Here is a 23,837-nt window from a genome sequence, read left to right on the forward strand (position 1 = left end):
ACACGGTATAAGTCCACAGGTCAGGTGAAGGCCTAGATGGTAAAGCACATGGACTTTGTGACTTCACTGCTGACATCCATGTTAAGGAAGGACTGACTTAACGAGCAGTTCCAAGACCACTGAGCTCACGGTTCCCTGTGGCTGTCTCCCTCATACCTCTGCCATGACCAGGGATTAAGGAGGGGCCTCTCAGTTCCCTGACACACTTGGAATAGTATGAGGGTGCAGCAGAAGCCAAAAACTGAATGACAAGCCCTGGGGTGTCGATGGGGGAGGCTGACCAACCAATCACAAAGTCGGTGCTATTTCCTCTTAAGAAGGAGAGGCAGGGCCTGGGCAAGAACGGCAGCTGGAAGGTGAAACTCAGGCCTGGCTCTCAGTAGCGGTAATGATCAGCCTTGAAGGGGCCATCAGAGGAGATGCCCCAGGTACTGGGCCTGCTTCTCAGTCAGCTTGGTCAGTTTCATGTTCAACTTGCCCAGGTGGGCTTCAGCCACTGCCTCATCCAGCTTCTTGGGCAGGACAGGAACCCCAATGGGGTACTTCTCTGGGTGGGTTCACAGCTCAATCTGTGCAGTCACCTAGTTGATGAAGGAGTCACTCATCACAAAGCCAGGGTGGCCCATGGCACAACCTAGGCTGACCAGCTGACCCTCAGCCAGCAGGATGGTGTGGCACCCATTCTTCAGCGAGTACCCGGCCACCTGGGGCTTGATGGTCACCTTCTCCAAGTGTTCTCGCTGAGCCACTTGACGTCGATCTCCACATCAAAGTGTCCAGTGTTACACATGATGGCATCATCCTTCACCTGTTCAAAGTGCCGGCCAAGGACGATGTTGACACAGCCTGTGGTGGTGATAAAGATGTTGCCCTCCTGACAGGCTTCGTCCACAGTGGTTGCCTCATAGCCCTCCATGGCACCCTGCAGTGCGTTGATGGGGCCAATCTTGGTGATGATGATGTGGACCCCAAAACCCCACGAGGCCTAGGCACAGCCCTTGCCCACATTGCTATAGCCTGCTACCTCTGCTACCTTGCCGGCAATCATCACCTCTGTGGCCCACTTGATGCCATCTATGTGAGACTTCCAGAAGCCATAGAGCTTGTTGAACTAACTCTTGGTGATGGAGTCATTGACATTGATGGCAGGCACCTTCAGGATCCCATTGACCATCATCCTGTGTGGTTTGTGGACCCGTCATGGTCTCCTCGGAAGTGACTCAGATGCCCAGCAAGAGCTGTGAGTACTTGGTGCAGAAGAGGTTGGCGAAGTCACCCCCATCCTCCAGAATAATGTTGAGGGCCCATCCTTGAATTACAGTGGCTGCTTGATGCACCATGGGTACTCCTCGTCCTTTTGCCCTTCCAGGCGTATACTGGAATGCCAGCCTTGGCAATGGCAGTCAACACATGGTCCTGGGTGGGGAAGATGTTGCTACTGGGGCACTCAGGATGATGAGGGTCTCAATGTGGATGGCCGTCTCCATGATCATGTTTGGCAGCTGGTGATGCAGGTGCCCTCTAGTGACTTGGAAGCCGAGTATAGCTCCTGCATGTGCATCTGGCCCAGTATCTCATTCTCCACAATGTTCAGGGCCTTGCCTCCCCAGGCAGCCCGGCCAGTGTCAACAACTTTGCAGGACGGTTTGTCAGACAGGCTGGCAGCACTTATGATGGAGACAGGTGAAGGGTACTAGGTCTTGGTGTGGGGACACGCACTGTGTGGGTGGCTCTCAGCAGAGTCTTTCTCTCTCTCTGTCTGTGTGTGTGTGTGTGTGTGTGTCTGTGTGTGTGTGTGTTTTCTATTTTACATTTCAAGTGGATGGCTAGGTCCTTGGTATTGCACAGGTGCATGCAGTGTGTATTAGCCAGGATTATCCAGAGAAATAGAACCAACAGGATATATACGGGTATATGTAAGAGGAGATTTATTATAGGAATTGGCTCAGGTGGTTATGGAGACCAAGAAGTCCAACGGTTTGCTATCTGCAAGCTAGAGAAACAAGAATGTCAGTGGTGTGACTCAGTCTGAGTTCGAAGGCCCAAGAATTAGAGGGGCGGGGGTGGGGCAATGGTGTAAGTCCAAATGCTATGACCTGAAAGTTAGTGTCCCCTAAAGATTCATATGTTGAAATCCTAAACCCCAAGAGATGGTATGAGGAAGTGGAGGTATAGAGAAGTGATTAGGTCACCAGGGCAGAGCCTCATGGATGGAATTAGTGCCTTTATAGAAGAGGCCCCAGAGGGCTGCCTCCCTCCTTCCACCATGGGAGGACAGAGGAGACATTGTTGGCCAAAAGATGCTAACGATGAACCAGAGAGCTGACCCTCACCAGAAACCTAATCTGCCTTGATATGGACTTCCCAGCCTCCAGAACTGTTTAAAATAGATTCCTGTTGTTTAAAAATTATACAGTTTGTAGTAGTTTCTTTAGAGCAGCCTGAATGGACTAAGACACAGTGGGAAACAGTGGCCTGAAGTGAAACTCTCTTCCAACTTGTATTAAGATGGAAACTCCTGAGAGGTGACACTCAGTGTCTCTGAATGAGGGAGTGGGCAGGGAGGTAGAGAAGGCAGAGGCCAGGGGGTTAGAGATGTAGCTTGCACATCATTGGACCCCCAAAGGGTGTCTAGATGGTGCCAGGCCCAGGAACCCAGCCTCACCATGGCTCCAGGACTGAAGGGCCCATGCAGGCTGGACACTGGGTGGTCGGGGAAGCCAAGAGGACTGCTGACCAGGGGGCTTCTGGACACAAGACTTTGACCCAACCCTGGAGAAGGAGGAGCCCTTTGGGGGTATGTGAAAAATCTCCCTAAATATCAAGATTTCCATTTCAAAATTATGACTATTTTAGATGAACCACAAACCTTGCAAAAATTTTACAGACCACTTGAGAATGTGGCCCCAGCTTGGGGAGTTCACTTCTTCTATCAGCTGGAGAATTTCCGTGGAAAGTGTAAGAAAGCCTGCTTTAGGGTCCATATGGGAGATCCCAGTCTGAGCCTGGCTACAGGCTGTGCAGAAGCAGGACCCAAGAGGAGACCAGAAGGACAGGGCTGTAGTGACTGTAGGTTGCCAGCTCGTGATCACAAGGGCAGCCAGGCCTCAGCAGGACCAGACATTGGAAAGCCCACAGGACCCCTGCTTGGGGTCTCCGTCAGGTTGCCCTGCTCCTGGGGCTATGCGGCCTCAGTTCTGCTCCTCCCCTCTCTGTGCACCTGCTCCCTTCTCCCCACCTCTGCCTCTCTGTGTACTTGGCTGCTGCTAGTAGCCTTGCAGTCTGTGGTTGCTCATCCTCTGTTCAGAGACCCCATGGCCACGTTGCTGGGGAGAGATTCTGATCCCATAGTCTGGGTCAAGCTGTGCCTGCCTGATCTGACCACCAAGGTCATACCATACAATCAGGGCTGTTGCTGGACCCTGCACGGGGTATGGGGAAGTTTGAGGGTGTGGCAGTGGGTGAAGCAGGTGCCCCCAAAGTTGTCTCCAGCATGTGGAGGAGCCTGTCCATCTGTCTCCTCATGAGTGGACCCTGTCACCTTGCTTCCTTCACTCCTGCTCCCGATGCTTCCACGAAGCTGAGCCACATGAGCAAGCGAGCATCCCTCTGCCGCCCTCACTGCCTCAGCACCGCCCCTTCCATCAGGCCCCACTCCCTCCTGCTGCCTGCAGCCTACCCGGTGAGCTCAGCTCGGAGACCAGGGCTGGGCCTGGGCAGAGGGGATGAGGGAGTCCCATGCCTTATGTGCAGGAAACGTGGGTCTGGGCTGTTAACAGCAAAGCCTTTGTATTTGTCCACTAGGCTGTTAACAGCAAAGCCATTGTATTTGTCCACTAGGGGCCAGAACAAAGTTCCATGCACTGAGTGACAAAAAACACTTTTCCTGAGAATTCTGCAGGCTGCAAGTCCAAGGTCAAGGTGTGGGGTTGTTTCTTCTGAGTCTCATGGAGCCGGGTTTGCTGATGACTGCCTTCCTCCTGCGTCCTCCCATGCTGTTCCCTCTGCGCATGTCTATTTCCTAAACTGTTCCTGTAAGAACACCAGTCGTACTGGATTAGGGCACACTCTAATGACCTTGTTTAACCTTTACGAATCCTCTCCAAACACAGTACAGCTGCATCCTGAGAAACCAGGGTCAGGACTTTAGTATATAAATTTTGGGGAGGACACAATTCAGTGCATGCCAGGCTTTATCAGCAGCACTACCCTCCCTAAGTGGTAATTTCTAAAAGACAATGGGGCTCTGGGGAAAGACTCCAACACGTTTTGAAGCCAAAAGGCCCCAGTTCTGGCTGGACTGCATCGTTATGGATAGTTTGGGAGCCAGAGACCCCTGGCCTCTGCAGAGACCACAGCTGTCCAGAGTGAATGAGATTCCATACAGCCCCCCTACCCAGCACAGCCGGGAGCTCCTCCATGGCTGCTCCTGCAGGATGAGCTCCAGGCATTTGATGCCATGCTGGGTCAGGACCCTATGGCTCAGGCCAGCCTGTGACACTGGAGGGGACCTTGGAATCTCGTCATTTCCTCTGATAAATGAGGAACCAGGGTAAACCATATGGGTGTCCTCAATGTTCTGGGGCAGTGACCCCCTGCTCATGATCCCTGTGGAAGTTCTGGGGCTCCAGGGACATCCAGGCCAGAATGCCCAGCAGTTCAGCTCATGAGTCCAGAGGTAACCTGGGAGTCTCAAACTCACGGATGCAATCATTGCAACCAGAAATCCGGGTCCTTCCTTCCCTATATCCAGGCTTCTGTGGGTGGGTGGGGGCATCCCAGGAGGAAAACTCTTGTTCAGAGAGCAGATGGCCCTGGAGGTGTTTGTTTGACAGCTGGGACTCCATGAAGGGGAGGGCGGCCCAAGCTCAGGCTGTCTCAGAAATGAGAAGGAGCAAAGTCTGCAGAAGCTCTACCCTGGGGCCCAGGGGACAGCAGGCACAGGGGCTGAGAGGCATCTCTCATTGACCCTCCCCCCAGGGTCTTCCTGCCTTGGTGGCCTCAGACTTCAGTGACCAGGGGCCTCCCTGAGGACTGGGATGAAGATGAGAAGGGGGTGGTGTGCCAGTCCATTGTTCCAGGAGACACATGTGTTACATTTGTTTACTAGGCCGATGTTACAAACTGATTTTAAAACAATGTTTGCAGAGTCCGGAACAAATACCACGGAGCAGCACCTAGGACAGAATAAGGCCCCTGCCCTGGCCATCTGTGGGAAACCAGGGCCCCAGGTCTGCAGTGACTGGTGCAGAAACTCTGAGCTGAGGAGCTAACACTATACCCATCTGCACCTGAGGGAACCTGCCAGGCTCCAGCAAAACCAAACAGGAAACTCTCCCCAGGAGACACTGTCCTTATCCAGGGGAACCAGGATTCTCGTGGAAAATCATTTCCTACTGAAGAGGAGCTCAGAGGAAAAACTCCCAGGTATCTCCCCAAAGAGAGGCAGCAGATACAAGAAACAAGGAGATTCAGGGCCCAGAGAGTAAAGAGAATAGAGTGATCTAAAAGGAACATTGAAATAAGGGTGTATAAACTGTTCAAAAAAGATAAAGGAATAGAACTATACGACCAGGACAGCTAATTATGACAAATGCAGAGTTTTAAAAGGACTGAAGTTCTAAAATTGATTAATGAAAAATGAAACACAATCAGAAAGTTTAAGACAAAAAGTGGAATAACTCCCAAGACAGACCTGAGCAGCATCTGCCCTGCAGCACTGCTGACTGAGATGGAGACCAGAAACAGGACATTGTGTGCTGAGAGAAGATAAGGAGTGTCTAGCAGGGCAGCTCACTCCAGCATCCTCAGCTCACTCCACCATCCTCAGCTCACCCCACCACCCTCAGCTCACCCCAGCATCCTCAGCTCACTCCAGCATCCTCAGCTCACTCCACCACCCTCAGCTCACCCCAGCATCCTCAGCTCACTCCACCATCCTCAGCTCACCCCACCATCCTCAGCTCACTCCACCATCCTCAGCTCACCCCACCATCCTCAGCTCACCCCATCATCCTCAGCTCACTCCACCATCCTCAGCTCACTCCACCATCCTCAGCTCACCCCACCATCCTCAGCTCACTCTAGCATCCTCAGCTCACTCCACCAGCCTCAGCTCACTCCAGTGTCCTCAGCTCACTCCACCAGCCTCAGCTCACTCCACTGTCCTCAGCTCACTCCAGCATCCTCAGCTCACTCTAGCATCCTCAGCTCACTCCACCAGCCTCAGCTCACTCCAGTGTCCTCAGCTCACTCCACCAGCCTCAGCTCACTCCACTGTCCTCAGCTCACTCCAGCATCCTCAGCTCACTCTAGCATCCTCAGCTCACTCCACCAGCCTCAGCTCACTCCAGTGTCCTCAGCTCATCCCACCATCCTCAGCTCACTCTAGCATCCTCAGCTCACTCCACCAGCCTCAGCTCACTCCAGTGTCCTCAGCTCACTCCACCAGCCTCAGCTCACTCCAGCATCCTCAGCTCACTCCACCAGCCTCAGCTCACTCCACTGTCCTCAGCTCACTCCAGCATCCTCAGCTCACCCCACCATCCTCAGCTCACTCCACCATCCTCAGCTCACCCCACCATCCTCAGCTCACTCCACCATCCTCAGCTCACCCCACCATCCTCAGCTCACCCCACCATCCTCAGCTCACTCCACCATCCTCAGCTCACTCCACCATCCTCAGCTCACCCCACCATCCTCAGCTCACCCCACCATCCTCAGCTCACTCCACCATCCTCAGCTCACCCCACCATCCTCAGCTCACTCCACCATCCTCAGCTCACCCCACCATCCTTAGCTCACTCCACCATCCACAGCAGCCAGAGGTTGAAGAAAGGATGGCAGAGCTGACACGTGCACGCTCACACACACACACATACAAACACACGCAAACACATGCAAACACAAACACACAAACATACACACATTGGCAAATACACAAACATACATAATACGCACACACATGCACATTGACACACAGGCAAACACACATGCACACATATACAGTTTAAATTGGCTGACTTGCTCGGCCACAGAGCGAACACTAGTGGAGGAATCTGATAGCTGTCTGCTGTGCGGCATATTCAGGGGGCTGAGGCTCCAGGAGGGCTGCGGGACATTTCTGCCAGGCAGGCTGAACAGGGTGGAGGCCTTCCCCTGTGGACAAGGCAGGACGCATTCCTGGGCCTGTACAGGGGAGTCAGAACAAGTTCATGTCAGAGACCAGGGAAGCCTTCACTTTCCCTGCTCTGGAGCACTAGGTTGCTCAAAGCCTCTGGCTGATACTCCCGCTGGACAGCTTCTGTAGGTTAATTGCCCTTTTGTACCACAATGACTAATTCTAATCTCCCAGCCTCCACCCTCACCACCTCCCCCACACCCGACCTAGAATCTCACCTCCAGCTAAACAGACACCCTCCCCGCAACAGGGGGAGGAAGCCCACTCTTCTCCCACATGTCCTGGTTCCCTGACCTTTCCTCTGAGTACCCTGACAGAGACAGCCTTCGCCTTTGTTTCCGTTCCAAACGGAAGTCGGAAGTCAAGCCTCCAGTCAGGCCCTGGCTCCCACGTTCCACCCCCCCACACCCCCCCCCAGCCCCGCTTCTTTCCTGCCTGGTCTCCTTTCCCTCTTTCTCCTGTGTCTTCACACTCTCCTCTCCAGGACTCCCAGAGCGCTCCCTCCTTGTCCCCTGGCCCTCATCCCTTCCAGTACAGCCACCACCCCTGCCCCTCACCCCCGCCCTGTTGCCCACAGGAGCTGTTTGCCTCCCTCCTATCCTCCAGGGCAACCCGCTGACCCCCAGCACCCTCCACATCCTGCAGTGGACTGAAATGGCCCAAAGTGGCCCCTGTCTATGAATCTTATCAGCCACTGGTCGGACGTAGCCTTCGCTCTACTGTATCTGCAAACCCCTGGCCCTGCCTTTCCCAGCAGGGCGCCACCCTCGTTCTCTGAGTGTCTGCTCTCTGCCTTGGATGGCCTTGGCTTCTCTCTGGGCAGCTCTCAGGCACATCTGTGGCTTCACTATTACCCCTGGGATGGTGCCCGAGGCCATGGCTCCACCCCCATCCTCTTCTTGAGTTCCAGAAGTTCCTCTCCAATTGCCTACTTAACAGCTCCCTGAGATGTCTGAGGTCCAGTGGTCCAGATGCAGAGATGAGGATGCCTGGCGTCATCCCCTTGGGAAATGCTCTTAGGAGGCCAGAGAGGATCAAGGGAAGAAGGACAGGGAGCCAGTGGGGCACAGGAAGTCACACAGTGAGGCCCTGGCATCTGTTCAGCCGAGGTAGGGGCAGTGAGACCACGCCGGCGCTCTCCAGTCTTTGAGCTGGGCAGTGGGGGATGTAGTCTCCAGGCACTGCCTGGGCTCCTGGATCTCCAGGGCATTCCTCAGAGAAAGGTCCATTCCTCAGAGCCCGCCCTTTATGAGCAAAGCTCAGACGCTGGGGAGGAAGGGTGGGACCCTGGCAGAGTGCTGCCAGCAACCAGCACAGAGAAAAGACTCAGCATACCAGCACTGGCCCACTGGCCTTTTCTGAGGAGAGCATTCCTCCATCCACACCGTTGCGGAGCAGAAGCCGATCCCATCCTCTCCTCATTTTTCCCCTGGTCTCCCACGTCCATACCAGCTGTGCACAGCTGTGGGATTCTAGGGCCTGCATTGGATCATGCCTTTCTCTGCACACCCGTCGACACCTCTTCAACGTGCTCAGGCTGACCTCAGACCCTTTGGGCTCACTCACCGGAACACAGCCTGGCTAGGTACCCAGCACCCCACCCACACACCTCTTCCACCACCCTCCTTGTCCCCTGTGGAAACATGCTCACCAATGCACTATGCTTCTCCTGCTATGAGCCTGTAGGTGCATCCCTTCTCCTTCTGGCTGACATTTATTCATTGAGGAATCAACTGGTGCCCACTACTTAGGAGGAACAGGCACACACCCCATGCACATATGCCCTGGCCCTGCGTGTGCATGCTTCATCCTTCTGCACATACTCCATCCTCATGTACACACACAGCATCCTTGTGCACACACTCCACCCTCGTGCACACATGCTCCCTCCTGTGCACACATGCCTTGCCCCTTGCACCCATGCTCCATTCCCGTGCACACTCACCCTGTCCCGTGCACTCACTCTGTCAGTGCAGAAGTGCTCTCAAGTTCTCCCTTACCTCACTTTCACTTCCTGCCATGCCCACCTCCATGCCCCCACCCCAACCTCCACGTGGCTAACTCCTGCGACGCTTGTGATTATCCAGGACCCAGTGGAAGGCTCCTTCTTCACAGCAGCCTCCTCCAACACCCAGGTCCCAAACTAGACTACACCACACCCTTTGTGCTCCAAACAGCATCCTCTTGTACTCTTCTCTCTGTGTTCACAGGACTGTGTTGATAGTCTGTGCTCCCCATAGCCAGGGTCTCCATGGTCAGCATCCGACACTCAGCTCAGGGTCCAGAACAGGGAGTACCTGTCACTTCATGAGGCAGGAGTGCGACATGTGGCTGGGGATCTTGGGAACCCACAGAAATGAACCCCAGCTAGGTGCCAAGCACCCAGGCCCACACCTCTTCCACCACCCTCCTTGTGCCCTGTGTCCCCCCAGGGCCCTCAAGAGTGGGATGAAAGGAAAGTTATGATGATTTCTCCATGGGGACCCAGCACTCAGTGCTCAGTCTCCCAGGCCATCTCCGGCTCCAAAGCTGCTGCAGCTCAGTGGGGCTCAGGGCACTGGTGGCTTCATCAACCTCTTCTGGCCTGTCTCGGTGACACCATGGGGTCAAGCTTGACTAGGTAATCTGGAAGGGAGGATCCCTCTGGAGGGAACAGAAGCTCACAGCCAGGTCTGCCAGCTGCCCCAGTGCCCACCTGGAGTGAGGAAACACCACTCAGGAGGGGAAACAGGCTCAAGGCAGGACGTGGGCACAGGTTGGTGGGTGAGGAGTGCCAGGGTGGGTATGGGGACAACAGAACATAACAGAGGCCCTTGGTGACAGGGGATGTGATGGATGATGATAAAATGGTTGGCTGATCCAAGGGGTACCACAGGAGCAGGCGGGGGTGACTTGGGGCTCAGGGCTCTGGGCTGGAAGGATTTAAAGGGCACCCAGCTGATCCCAAAGGCATCCAGGGTTTGGAACCACTGATGTGGAGGGGGAGGAAGGGCTGGCCCAGGAGAGTCTTGGGGAACAGTTCCGGGAGGCAGAGGGGAGACCAGAAGGAATGGTGAGGGGCACTGGGGATCCCAGTAGCCCGGAGAGTAAGGAGATTTGGAAAGGATGTGGGTCATGGGCTGCAAGAGCTGGTAAAACAGGCCTGAGGAGGGGATGTGAGCACAGGCGGGGAAATGGCCACAGAGGGGCCACCCTCTCCCACAGCCTCACTGTGCCCTGTGGGCCTCAGCGACTGTGCCTACCGCTCTTGGCAGCACTCCCTGGATCATGTCTCAGTCTCAGGGCTGGCATTTCTCTCTGGGCTCTGCCCGGGGCTCCCCACACTATGGCTCCTTTGAGGGAGCCCATCTCAGCTCACCTTCATAACTGGACTTTGGCCAGACTTTTCTGGAAGGGACCCAACCCCTCCCCCAGACTCATTGTCCACAGACACCCACACGTGGCTTGATGTGGGCACGCCTCTATGTGCACATGTGTGGGGAGCGGCTGAGCTTCTGAGAATGTCACCAGTGAGGACACCTTGGTCCTGGCCCACAAGACAGGGCTCCCAGAAGCGTAGCGAGCCCAGGTACGCAAAGGCCTGGAATGGGCCCTTCATCAGTCCCGGGGCATAGAGACTGCTTCCATCTTCCCCTCTGGAGGGCGTCTCACAGCGCCATGAGCAGGACGGCTGCCAGCTCTGGGGGCAGCTCTGGGCAGTGGCTATGTGCCCCAGGCATGGCTGTCTCCCCTGGCCCAGCTGGTCCAGCTTATCCTTACCAACCCCAGCCCACACCTCCAGGAACAGCCTGGGGATGCTATGTGCTTAGAACGAAGGGCACTGGACCGGGGGTCAGGACAACCAGTGCTTCGCATCACGGGACATTCTTGTCTATTACCTCCAAGGTTGCACTGGATGGGAAAACAAATCACTGCCCACCCAGGGCGTTATTCCCTCAGGGCTCCAGGAGCCATGGGGTTCTGGGAGTCCCATGAGAGCCTTCCTGAGATGAAGGGGCTGGTCCTGGAGGTAGGATGTGTTTGCTGAATGGTGGGAAGGAGACAGCCAGTTAGGAGGTGGCATGGGGAGGGTGGTGCTGGGGAAACATTCCTGGCAGGACCCCAGGGTGGGCAAATCCTGGATTGGCAAAAGTTAACCTCTGCCCAGAAGGATTCCTCCTTCTTTTGGCAGCCAACGTCTCCTGGGGGCCCATAGGAGAGCAGGAACCCGCAAGCCCAAGAGACCTGGGGGGTCGCAACTGTGCTTCCCACAAGAGGTGTGTTTTGGGCAAATTGTCTCAACCTTGGAGACTCCGTTTCTTATTCTCATACACTGAACCCATCCCTACTTCTCAGGAGTGATTAAGAGGTGTCTAGACATGACTATTCCAGTGAAGGGAGGCTGCTGTCACTCTGCGTCCTCTGCTGAGTTCCCCATTGTGTCAACTGTGTACACAATAAATGGAAGAGACACAATCTTTTTGATGTGATCAGGTCTAGTAAAAACCGTGGAGAAACCCCATGTCCTCTAAAAATACAAAATTAGCTGGGCATGATGGCTCATGCCTGTAATCCCAGCTGCTCAGGAGGCTGAGGCAGGAGAGTCACCTGAACCTGGGAGGCAGATGTTGCAGTGAGCCGGGATCATGACATTGCACTCCAGCCTGGACAACAAAAGCAAAACTTCATCTCAAAAAAAAAGAATGATGAAAATGTCTGTGCATGGTGGCTCACACCTATAATCCTAGCACTTTGGGAAGCTGAGATAGGAGGATTGCTTGAGTCCAAGAGTTCAAAACCAGCCTGGGCAGCATAGTGAGACCTATCACCTATCTCTCCTATATATCTATATACACACACACACACACACATATATATATATTTATTTATTTATTTATATATGTTTGAGACAGGGTCTTGCTCTGTCACCCAGGCTGGAGTGCAGTGGCGTGATCTCGATTCACTGCACCCTCCGCCTTCTGGGCTCAAGTGATTCTCCTGCTTCAGACTCTCGAGTAACTGGGATTACAGGCACCTGCCACCATGCCCAGCTAATTTTTGCATTTTTAGTAGAGACGAGGTTTCATCATGTTGACCAGGATGGTCTCAAACTCCTGACCCTAAGTGATCTGCCTGCCTCAGCCTTCCAAAGTGCTGAGATTACAGGCGTGAGCCACCGTGCCAGGCCGAAAAACATTTTTTAAACTTAGCTGGGCTACTCAAGAGGCCGAGATGGGAGGATCCCTTGAACCCAGGAGCTTGAGGCTGCAGTGATCTGTCATTAGGCTACTGCACTCCAGTCTGGGCAACAGAGCAAGACGCTGTCTCAGGAAAAAAAATTTTTAAGAAGAAAGATGAAAATGTTATACTGTCATTTGGGGACATGTCCTAATAATGTGATTATATATATATATGTAGAATAAGTTCATTTTTATAAAGCAAGCATATAATTGTATAAGAATACAAAAAAAATGGCCAGGCATGGTGGCTCATGCTTGTAATCACAGCATTTTGGGCGGATCAACAGAGGTGGGTGAATCACCAGAGGTCAGGAGTTCGAAACCAGCTTGGTCAACTTAGTGAAACCTCATCTCTACTGAAAATACAAAAAAATTAGCTGGGTCGGCGTGGTGGTAGGCCCCCGTAATTCCAGCTACTTGGGAGGCTGAGATGGGAGAATTGCTTGAACCCGGGAGGCAGAGAATGCAGTGAGCCAAGATCGTGCCACTGGACTTTAGACTGGGTGACAGAGTGAGACTCTGTCTCAAAAAAAAAAGAGTAGAAAAAACCTGGCAAAATATATGTAGCATGCATATTACCAGTGATCATCTTTGTGATTCTGTGGGAATATGGGAAATCCTCATTTTCGACATTACATATTTATTTACATGATGCTTGAATTTAAGAGAAAACCAATACTGATTTTTTTAATTGTGGTTGTGGAGGGCAGTACTAGCTTATTCAAGATTATTCCTAGTAAAGGGCTAATCAAAATTTACTGGTTTGAAAACTTTGTTATCACATGATAATTGAGAGCATTTGGGAACTCTTACAGCAAGTTGACATTGCCCAGACTTCCAGAAGTGTCATCAGTAGATGATTCTTGTTGAACAGGGTATAGACCGCCTTGGGTTACTGAACTTGCATGACTAGTTGCACGTAAATTAGTCACATGCAGTAAAACCACATACTAGCCAGGTGCAGTGGCTCAGGCCTATAATCCCAGCACTTTGGGAGGTCAAGGTGGGTGGATCACCTGAGGTCAGAAGTTTGAAAACAGCCTGGCCAACATGGTGAAAACCCGTTTCTACTAAAAATACAAAAGTTAGCCAGGTGTGGTTGCACATGCCTGTAATTCCGGCTGCTTGGGAGACTGAGGTGGGAGAATCGCTTGAACCTGGGAGGCGGAGGTTTCAGTGAGCCGAGATTGTATCACTGCACTCCAGGCTGGGTGACAGAGAGTCTCTGCCTCACAAAAAAAAAAAAAAAAAAAAAAAAAAAAAGGTGGTATGCCAAATCAAACAAAAATTATAGAAATCTATCACAGGATAGCCGGGCACAGTGGCTCATGTCTGTAATCCCAGCACTTTGGGAGGCCGAGGCAGATGGATCATGAGGTCAGGAGATCAAGGCCATCCTGCCCAATATGGTGAAACTCCGTCTCTACTAAAAAATACAAAAATTAGCCGGGTGTGGTGGTGGGTGCTTGTAGTCCCAGCTGCTCGGGAGACTAAGGTAGGAGAATTACTTGAACCCGGGAGGCGGAGGTTACAGTGAGCCGAGATCGTGCCACTGTACTCCAGCCTGGGCAACAAGAACAAAAACTCTGTCTCAGGAAAAAAAAGAGAGAAATCTATCATAGGACTATATGAGGAGACCAATTTTATTTATATAGGAACTACCTATCTTTTGACTAGGTCTCTGAGCTCCGGGCAGAACCCACACTGGATCCTGGGTCTCCAAAAAGGGAGAATTATTATGAGGCTAGACCATGTGATGCTTTCACAGTGCACTTAAAAAGTTTTTTTTTAAACGAAGACACTTCTAATGTCTAAACTACACTCTTCCTTGAAAAAGCCTTTGGTGCAATAACTCTTTTAGTCAATAAGTCAGGTAGCACAATACAAAAGCAAGCAGGGTAAGAGCTGTGATGAACTTGTCTGCTTACACTCTTTGGGTTTCATAAGGAAAAACAGATTTCTCCCCAAAAAGGGAGTCTGGCACCTTCTCCGCTTTCTTGAAGAAAAGTCAGGCTATTATAAACTATAATATTATAGGTCCCTCATGCAGCAGAGGGTGCAAAAGAAAGGAGAGACAGCAGAAGTAAATGAAAAAAGCAGAATTCAGTCAACTGAGAAAAAAATCTTTAGCTAAAAAAAAAAAGAGAGAGACAAGGTCCTAGGAGAAAAAGAAAAATGTGAAGGCCTTTTCAATACAAACACACACACACATGCACACACACATGCACATACACATGCACAAACACACACATGCACACACACGCACAAACACACACACATACACACACATGCACACACACGCACAAACACACACACATACACACACACATGCACAAACACACACACGCACACATCTTGGATGTTAGCTTTTAGTTAAGGTGACTTTCAATCATTGAGCTCCTTTTAAAAAATATTTTTAAATCTCATTACTATAATTCAGCTAGAACAAATTGCTGCTGTTTCAGAAGTACCAAGTATCAAACCAGAAATGGCTTGGTTTAGGAACCACACCCAAGCTGTCCTGGTGGAAAAAAAGAAGCCAGAGCCCTTAGCTATGGAACCGCAGTGTGGGGTGACAGCCATTGCGCTTTCAGTTTGGCCTGGCTAGCACAAAGGTGGCCTTGTTATGTAAATAAGTCCCCTTAAGTAATCAAAATAAAAAATCTCTCCTGCTTTTTTTTTTGTCCTTTTGTTGGCCGTTTTTCTCCCCCACCACACTGTGGGAATTTATCACTCCAGAGGTCTTGTTCCCCATAATTTGGAAGTTTCCTTTGGATTTGATGGAGTTGGATAGAGCTGATCAATCCCAATGGGAAAAAGACTGAAACAACAACACAAACAGAAACAAACAAACAACAACAACAAAAACAATTAAGCAAAACAAAGATGGCACAACTTCTCCTACTACTGAGTGCTGTAACGGTAAAGAGACATTACAACCAACTGGTTGTTAACTTTAACCAATACAAACCCCAATTCAGTTACCCATCCTTAGGTAAGGGATGGGTCTCAGGCTGAAGGCTGCTGTCTACCATCCTAGAAGCAGGAAAAAACTCAAATTTGTCTACCCCGTTGGAAGCAAGGTCAAACTCCATAAAGGAGTTACCTGCATTTCATCATTATCAAAGCAGGAAAAACTTGCCTTTCTTGTGTTGGAAGCTAGTAAAACTCCAACAAAAGGAGTTGTACAGCAAAATAAACTTTAGCTCTTGACCAAATTTTGGAAGATCAGTGATTCTGTGGAGGGCGTGCTTCCAGGCCTCAGCAAATTTTCCTATTGGTTTGAGCCATAAAGATGGTTCAAGCTGGTACCGAGCACTGATAGGAGATTTGTCAAAGGTCAGGAGCGCCTCTGCCCAGAATCCCTTCATGGTTACCAAAATGTGAGCCCTGAATATCTGAGAAAGATCTCGGTTAATTTAGAAAGCTTATTTTGCCAAGGTTGAGGATGCACATCTGTGACACAGCCTCAGGAGGTCCTGATGACACGTGCCCAAGGTAGTCAGGGCACAGCTTGGTTTTATACATTTTAGGGAGACATGAGACATCAATCAATATATGTAAGATATACATTGGTTCTGTCAAGAAAGGTCAGACAGCTCAAGCAGCCAGAAGGCTTCCAGGTCACAGGTAGGTGAGAGACAAATGGTTGCATTCTTCTGAGTTTCTGATTAGCCTTTGCAAAGGAGGCAATCAGATATGCATTTATCTCAGTGAACAGAGGGATGACTTTGAATAGAATGGGAGGCAGGTTTGCCCTAAGCAGGTCCCAGCTTGACTTTTCCCTTTAGCTTAGTGATTTTGGGGCCCCAAGATTTATTTTCCATTCACTCTGTTTGTGTGTGTGTATGTGTATGTGTGTATATACATATACACACACAAACAAATTGAAAAATCTCATTAAGAATAGCAAGCGGTATGGTATTTTTAACTTGCCCTATTCTATTCTCATCCCCTCCTCACTGGCTCCACTGCAGTTTTGAAAATTAACAGCCCATAATTACAGTGAAGACCAATAGCCCAGCAACCACTGGAAAGACAGAACGGGGCTGGATTTCCTTCAAAGCCTCATTCCCAGAGAACTGTCATTTGACTTGGCTGGTGGTTTTCAGAAACATCCCACTGCCAGGATGTCTTTATATGTCCTAAGAGCTCACTTAATGCAAAAGCCTTTTCCTTGAGGGCATTTGTCAAAAACATTTGAAGGCCTTTATTCAAGTTAGTGCCTGTATGAGGTTGTAGATAACATTTTGGGCAGACAATAGGCTAACCAAAAAACTTTAAAAGAAAAACAAGAGAGGGCCGGGCGCGGTGGCTCAAGCCTGTAATCCCAGCACTTTGGGAGGCCGAGACGGGCGGATCATGAGGTCAGGAGATCGAGACCATCCTGGCTAACACAGTGAAACCCCGTCTCTACTAAAAATACAAAAAACTAGCCGGGCGAGGTGGCGGCGCCTGTAGTCCCAGCAACTCGGGAGGCTGAGGCAGGAGAATGGCGTGAGCCCGGGAGGCGGAGCTTGCAGTGAGCTGAGATCTGGCCACTGCACTCCAGCCTGGGTGACAGAGCGAGACTCCGTCTCAAAAAAAAAAAAAAAAAAAAAAAAAAAAAGGAAAACAGGAGAATGAGATGTCCATAAGGGCTTTGAAAATTCCAACTGAATGATTCCTGGGAATCTGTGAGGCTACTCCCAAGTGTAGCGCTGTGTACATGTTCAGTAAAGACCTGGAAAGGCTGTCACCTCTGACTGACCTTGAGGCTCTGGGCAAGCAGGAAGTGAAGGCTAAGGCAGAGATGTAAAGTGCCTGGCTGAGTGTTGAAGAGTAGCCCCAGACTACAAAATTATTTCAGAAAGCTCATTAAACACTGAACAACAATAACAAACAACAGCAACAACAAATGGGGGTATAGAATCTGATTTCCAGAGTTGTCACATTAGATCAGGGGTCCCCAACCCCATGGGCCATGGACTAGGTCCATGGCCTGGTGAGGAACTGGGCCACACAGCAGTAGAAACAGTGAGCAAGTAAGCAAAGCTTCATCTGTATTTACAGCTATTCCCCATCACTCACATTACTGCCTGAGCTTTGCCTGCTGTCAGATCAATGGTGGTATTAGATTCTCATAGAAGCACCAACCTTATTGTGAACTGAACATGTGAGAGGTCTAGGTTGCATGCTGCTTATGAGAATCTGATGCCTGATGATCTGATGCACTTCCCCTGCAGTGTGTGCATCTGTCACTGTCTCCCATCATTCCCAGATGGGACCATCTAGTTGCAGGAAAACAAGCTCAGGGCTCCCACTGATTCTTCGTTATGGTGAGGTGCATAATTATTATATATTACAATGTAATAATAATAGAAATAAAGGACACAATAAATGTAATGTGCCTGTTCTGGGCGCAGTTGCTCACACTCGTAATTCCAGCACTTTGGGAGGCAGAGGCAGGTGGATCACCTGAGGTCAGGAGTTTGAGACCAGCCTGGCCAACATGGTGAAACCCCATCTCTACTAAAAAGACAAAACTTAGCCAGGTGTGGTGGTGTGTGCCTGTAATCCCAGTTACTTGAGAGGTTGAGGCAGGAGAATTGCTTGAACCTGGGAGGCAGAGATTGCAGTGAGCCTAGATCACACCACTGCACACCAGCCTGGGTGACAGGAGTTAGATTTTGCCTCAAAAAATAATAATAATATAAATAAATACATAAATGTAATGTCCTTGAATCATCCAAAACCATCTCCCCTCTGGTCCATGAAAAAATTGTCTTCCATGAAACTGGTCCCTAGTGACAAAAAGGTTGGGATGAACTAATTTACACTCCCATCAACAGTGTATTAAGTTTTCCTGGCTGGGCACAGTGGTTCACACCTGTAATCCCAGCACTTTGGAAGACTGGGGCAGGCAGATCACTGAGGTCAGGAGTCACCAAGGTCAAGACCAGCCTGGCCAATGTGGCAAAACCCAGTCTCTACTAAAAACACAAACAAGGTGGCAGACACCTGTAATCCCAGCTACTAGGTAGGCTGGGGCAAAAGAATTGTTTAAGCAAGGGAGGCAGAGGTGGCAGTGAGCCGAGATTGTGCCACTACACCCCAACCTGGGCAACAGAACAAGACTGAGTCTTAAAAAAACAAACAAACAAACAAACAAACAACCTGGTGCATAAGTGTTCGTTTTTCTCCACAACCTCGTCAGCATCTGTTATTTTTTCTTCATCTGTTATTTTTTGTAATAGCCATTCTGACTGGTGTGAGATGGCATCTCATTGTGGTTTTGATTTGCATTTCTCTAATGATCAATGATGTTGATCCTTTTCTTATATGTTTGTTGGTCACATGTATGTTGTATTAGGGTACTCTAGAGGGACAGAACTAACAGGATATATGTATATATGAAAAGGAGGTTATTAGGAGAATTGACTCACGCGATCACAAGGTGAAGTCCCACAATAGGCTGTCAGCAAGCTGAGGAGCAAGGAAGGCAGTGGAGAATCAGTCCGAGTCCCAAAACCTCAACAGTAGGAAACTCACAGCGCAGCCTTCAGTCTGCAGTGGCCAAAGACCCGAGAGACGCTGGCGTAACACTGGTGTAAGTCCAAGAGTCCAAAAGCTGAAGAACTTGGAGTCTGATTTGAGGGCAGGAAGCATCTAGCATGGGAGAAACATGAAGGCCGGAAGACTCAGCAAGTCAAATCCTTCCATGTTCTTCTGCCTGTTTTATTCTTGCCACGCTGGCAGCTATTTAGATGGTGCCCACCCAGATTGAGGGTGGGTCTGCCTCCCCCAGTCCACTGACTCAAGTGTTAATCTCCTTTGGCAGCATCCTCACAGATAGACCCATCACCTATATCTTCTTTTGAAAAGTGTCTGTTCGTGTCCTTTGCTTACTTTTTAATGGGATTTTTTTTCTTGTAAATTTGTGTACATTCCTTATAGATGCTAGATATTAGACCTTTGTTGGATGGATAGTTTGCAAAAATTTTCTCCTGTTCTGTTGTTGTCTGTTTATTCTGTTGATAGTTTTTTTCACTGTTCAGAAATTCTTAGTTTAATTAGATCTCATTTGTCAATTTTTGCTTTTGCTGCAATTGCTTTTGGTGTCTTTGTCATAAAATCTTGGTTCATTCCTATGTCCAGAGTGGTATTGCCTAGGTTGTCTTACAGGGTTTTTGTTTTGTTTTGTTTTGTTTTGTTTTTTTGAGACAGAGTTTTGTTCCATCACCCAGGCTGGAGTGCAGTGGTGCGACCTGGGCTCACTGCAACCTCTGCCTCCTGAGTTCAAGTGATTCTCCTGCCCCAGCCTCCTGAATAACTGGGATTACAGGCACCCGCCACCACGCCTGGCTAATTTTTTTGTATTTTTAGTAGAGATGGAGTTTCACCATGTTGGCCAGGCTGGTCTTGAACTCCTGACTTCAGGTGATCTGCCTGCTCGGGCCTCCCAAAGTGCTGGGATTACAGGCATGAGCCACTACATCAGGCCAAGTCTTTAATACATCTTGAGTTAATTTTTGTATATGGTATGAAGAAAGGGTTCAGCTTCAGTCTCCTGCATATGGCTAGCCAGTTATCCTGACCTCAGGTGATCCACTTGCCTCGGCCTCCCAAATTGCTGGGATTATAGGCATAAGCCACCATCCCCGGCCATCTTCCAGAGCTTTTACATTTAAGTCTTTAATCCACCCCTTTTTCTTTTTTTCTTTCTCTCTCTTTATTTTTTTATTTTTTTATTTTTATTTTTTACAGAGTCTCACTCTGTCACCCAGGCTGGAGAGCAATGGCTCAATCTCAGCTCACTGCCACCTCTTACTCTTAGGCTCAACTGTTTCTCCTGCCTCAGCCTCCCAAGTAGCTGGGACTACAGATGTGCACCACCATGCCTAGCTAATTTTTGTATTTTTAGTAGAGACTGGGGTTTCACCATGTTTCCCAGGCTGGTCTTGAACTCCTGACTTCAGGTGATCTGCCTGCTCGGGCCTCCCAAAGTGCTGGGATTACAGGCATGAGCCACTACATCAGGCCAAGTCTTTAATACATCTTGAGTTAATTTTTGTATATAGTATGAAGAAAGGGTTCAGCTTCAGTCTCCTGCATATGGCTAGCCAGTTATCCCAACACCATTTATCGAATAGGGAGTTCTTTCTCCATTGCTTGTCTTTGTCAGCTTTGCCAAAGATCAGATAGTTGTAGGTATGTGGCCTTATTTCTGGGCTCTCTATTCTGTTTCACTGGTGTCTGTTTTTGTACCAGTACCATACTGTTTTAGGTACTGGAGTCTTGTAGTATAGTTTGAAGTAGGGTAGCATAATACCTCCAGCTTTGTTGTTTTTGCTTAGGATTACTTTGTCTATTCAAGCTCTTTTTTTGTTCCATGTGAATTTTAAGATAATTTTTTTCTAGTTCTGTGAAGAATGTCATGGGTAGTTTAATAGGAATAGCATCAAAGTTATAATTACTTTGGGCAGTATGACCATTTTAACAATATTGATTCTTCCTATCCTTGAGCATGGACTTCTTTCCATTTTTTGTGTCATCTCTGATTTCTTAGAACAGTGTTTGGTAGCTCTCATTACAGAGATCTTTCACTTCCCTCATTAACCGTATTCCTAGGTATTTTATTCTTGTGTGGCAATTGTGAATGGAATTGCATTCCTGATTTGGCTCTTGGCTTCACTGATGTTGGTGTATAGGAATGTTAGTGACTTTTGTACATTGATTTTGTATCCTGAGCCTGCTGAACGTATCGGCTTAAAGAGCTTTTGGGCCAAGACTACGGGGTTTTGCAGATATAGGATGATCTGCCAACAGGAATAGTTTGACTTCCTCTTGTTTGATTTCTATGCCCTTTCTTTCTTTCTCTTACTTGATTTCTCTGGCCAACACTTCCACTATTTTGTTGAATAGAATTGGTGAGAGAGGGCATGCTTGACTGTGCCGGTTTTCAACAGGAATGCTTCCAGCTTTTGCCCATTCAGTATGATGTTGGCTGTGGGTTTGTCACACATGGCTTTTATTGTTTTGAGGTATGTTCCTTCAATACCTAGTTTACTGAGAATTTTTAACGTGAATGGATGTTGATTTTTATCAAAAGCCTTTCCTGCATCTATTGAGATAATCATGTGGTTTTTGTCTTTAGTTCTCTTTATGTGACAAATCACATTTATTGATTTGTGTATGTTGAACCAACCTTGCATCCCAGGGACAAAGCCTACTTAACTGTGATGGATAAGCTTTTTGATGTGCTGCTGGATTCAGTTTGCTGTGTTTCATTGAGAATTTTTGCATCAATGTTCACCAAGGATATTTGCCTGAAGTTTCCTTTTTTTGTTGTGTCTCTGCCAGGTTTTGGTATCAGGATGATGCTGCCATCACAGAATGAGTTATGAAGGAGAAGGAGTCCCACCTCGTCAATTTTTTTGGAACAGTTTCAGCAGGAATGGTACCAGCTCTTCTTTGTACATCTGGTAAAATTCAGCTGTGAATCTGTCCAGTCTTGGGCTTTTTTGTTGTTGTTGTTGTTGTTTTTGTAGGCTATTTATTACTGATTCAGTTTCAGAGCTCATTCATTATTGGTCATTCAGGGATTCAATTTTTTCCTGGCTCAGTCTTGGGAGGATGTATGTGTCCAGGAATTTACACATTTCTTCTAGATTTTCTTGTGTGTGCATAGAGGTATTCATAACATTCTCTGATGGTTATTTGTATTTCTTTGGAGTCAGTGGTAATATCTCCTCCATCATTACTGATTGTGTTTATATGGATTTTCTCTCTTATTAGTCTAGCTAGCAGTTTTTCTATTTTATTGATTTTTTTCAAAAAACCAATTCCTGGATTCATTGATCTTTCAAATACTTTTCTGTTTCAATCTCCTTCAGTTCAGCTCTGATTTTGGTTATTGGTTATTGTCTTCTGCTGGCTTTGGGGCTGGTTTTCTCTTGGTTCTTTTGTTATTTTAATTGTGATGTTAGGTTACTAAATTGAGATATTTCTAACTTTTTGATGTGGGTATTTAGTACTGTAAATTTCCATCTTAATACTGCCTTGGTTGTGTCCCAGAGATTCTGGTATGTTGTATCTTTTTTCTCATTAGTTTCAAAGAACTTCTTAATTTTAGCCTTAAGTTCATTATTGACCCAAATGTCATTTAGGAGCAGGTTATTCAATTTCCATGTAATCGTATGATTTTGAGTGAATTTCTTAGTCTTGATTTCTAATTTGATTGCACTATGGGCTGAGAGGTTGGTTGTTATGATTTCAGTTCTTTTGCATTTGCTGAGGACTGTTTTGTGTATGATTCTGTGACCAATTTTGGAGTATGTGCCATGTGGTGATGAGGATGATATTCTGTTATTTCTGTGAGGAGAGTTCTGTAGATGTCTATCAAGCCCATTTGATCCAGTGCTGAGTTCAAGTCCTGAATATCATTGTTAATTTTCTGCCCCAGTGATCTATCTAATACTGTCAGTGAGATGTGAAAATCTCCCACTACTATTGTGTGGGAGTCTAAGTCTCTTTAAAGATCTCTTAGAACTTGCTTTATGAATCTAGGTGCTCTTGTTTTGGGTGTGTAAATATTAATATTTAGAATAGTTAAGTTTTCTTGTTCAATTGAACACTTTACCATTATGTAATGCCCTTCTTTGTGTTTTTTTTTTTTTTTTTTTTTTTTTTGATCTTTGTTGGTTTGTAAAGTTTGCTTTGTCTGAAGTTAGGATTGCAACCCCTGATTTTTTTTTGTTTTCCATTTGCTTGGTAGATTTTTCTCCATCACTTTATTTTGATCCTATGAGTGTCATTGCATGTGAGATGAGTCTCTTGAAGACAGCATACCAATAAGTCTTAATTCTTTATCCAGATTGCCATGGTGTGCCTTTTAATTGGGGCATTTAACCCATTTACATTCAAGGTTAGTATTGGTATGTGTGGATCTTTTTCTTATCATCATGATGTTAGCTGGTTATTATGCGGTCTTGTTTGTGTGGTTGCTTTATACTATCACTGGTCTACATACTTCAGTATGTTTTTATAGTGGCTGGTATGATTTTTCCCTTTCACATTTAGTGCTTTCTTCAGGAGCTTTTGTAAGGCAGGTCTTGTCATAACAAATTCTCTCAGCATTTGCTTGTCTGAAAGGATCTTATTCTTCCTTCACGTATGAACCTTAATTTGGCCGGATATGAAATTCTTGGTTGGAATTTCTTTTTATTAATAATGTTGAAGATAGGCTGCCAATCTCTCCTGGCTTGTAGGGGTTCTACTGAGAGGTCCACTGTCAGCCCGATGGGGTTCCTTTTGTAGGTGACCTGACCTTTCTCTCTAGCTGCCTTTAACATTTTTTTTTTTTTTTTCATTTTTACCTTGGAGAATCTAATGAGTTTGTGTCTTGGGGATGATCTTCTTGTGAAGTATCTTACTAGGGTTCTCTGCATTTCCTGAAT

The 23,837-nt window shown here is 48.2% G+C and overlaps 1 pseudogene; it reads right to left on the reverse strand.

Moving 5' to 3' along the window:
* Positions 1-376: 376 nt before the first annotated feature.
* LOC104668761 lies at positions 377-10,899 on the reverse strand (annotated as a pseudogene).
* Positions 10,900-23,837: the final 12,938 nt, after the last annotated feature.

This window comes from Rhinopithecus roxellana, chromosome 11 (genome assembly GCF_007565055.1).
Source record: "Rhinopithecus roxellana isolate Shanxi Qingling chromosome 11, ASM756505v1, whole genome shotgun sequence".
Lineage (NCBI taxonomy): Eukaryota > Metazoa > Chordata > Mammalia > Primates > Cercopithecidae > Rhinopithecus > Rhinopithecus roxellana.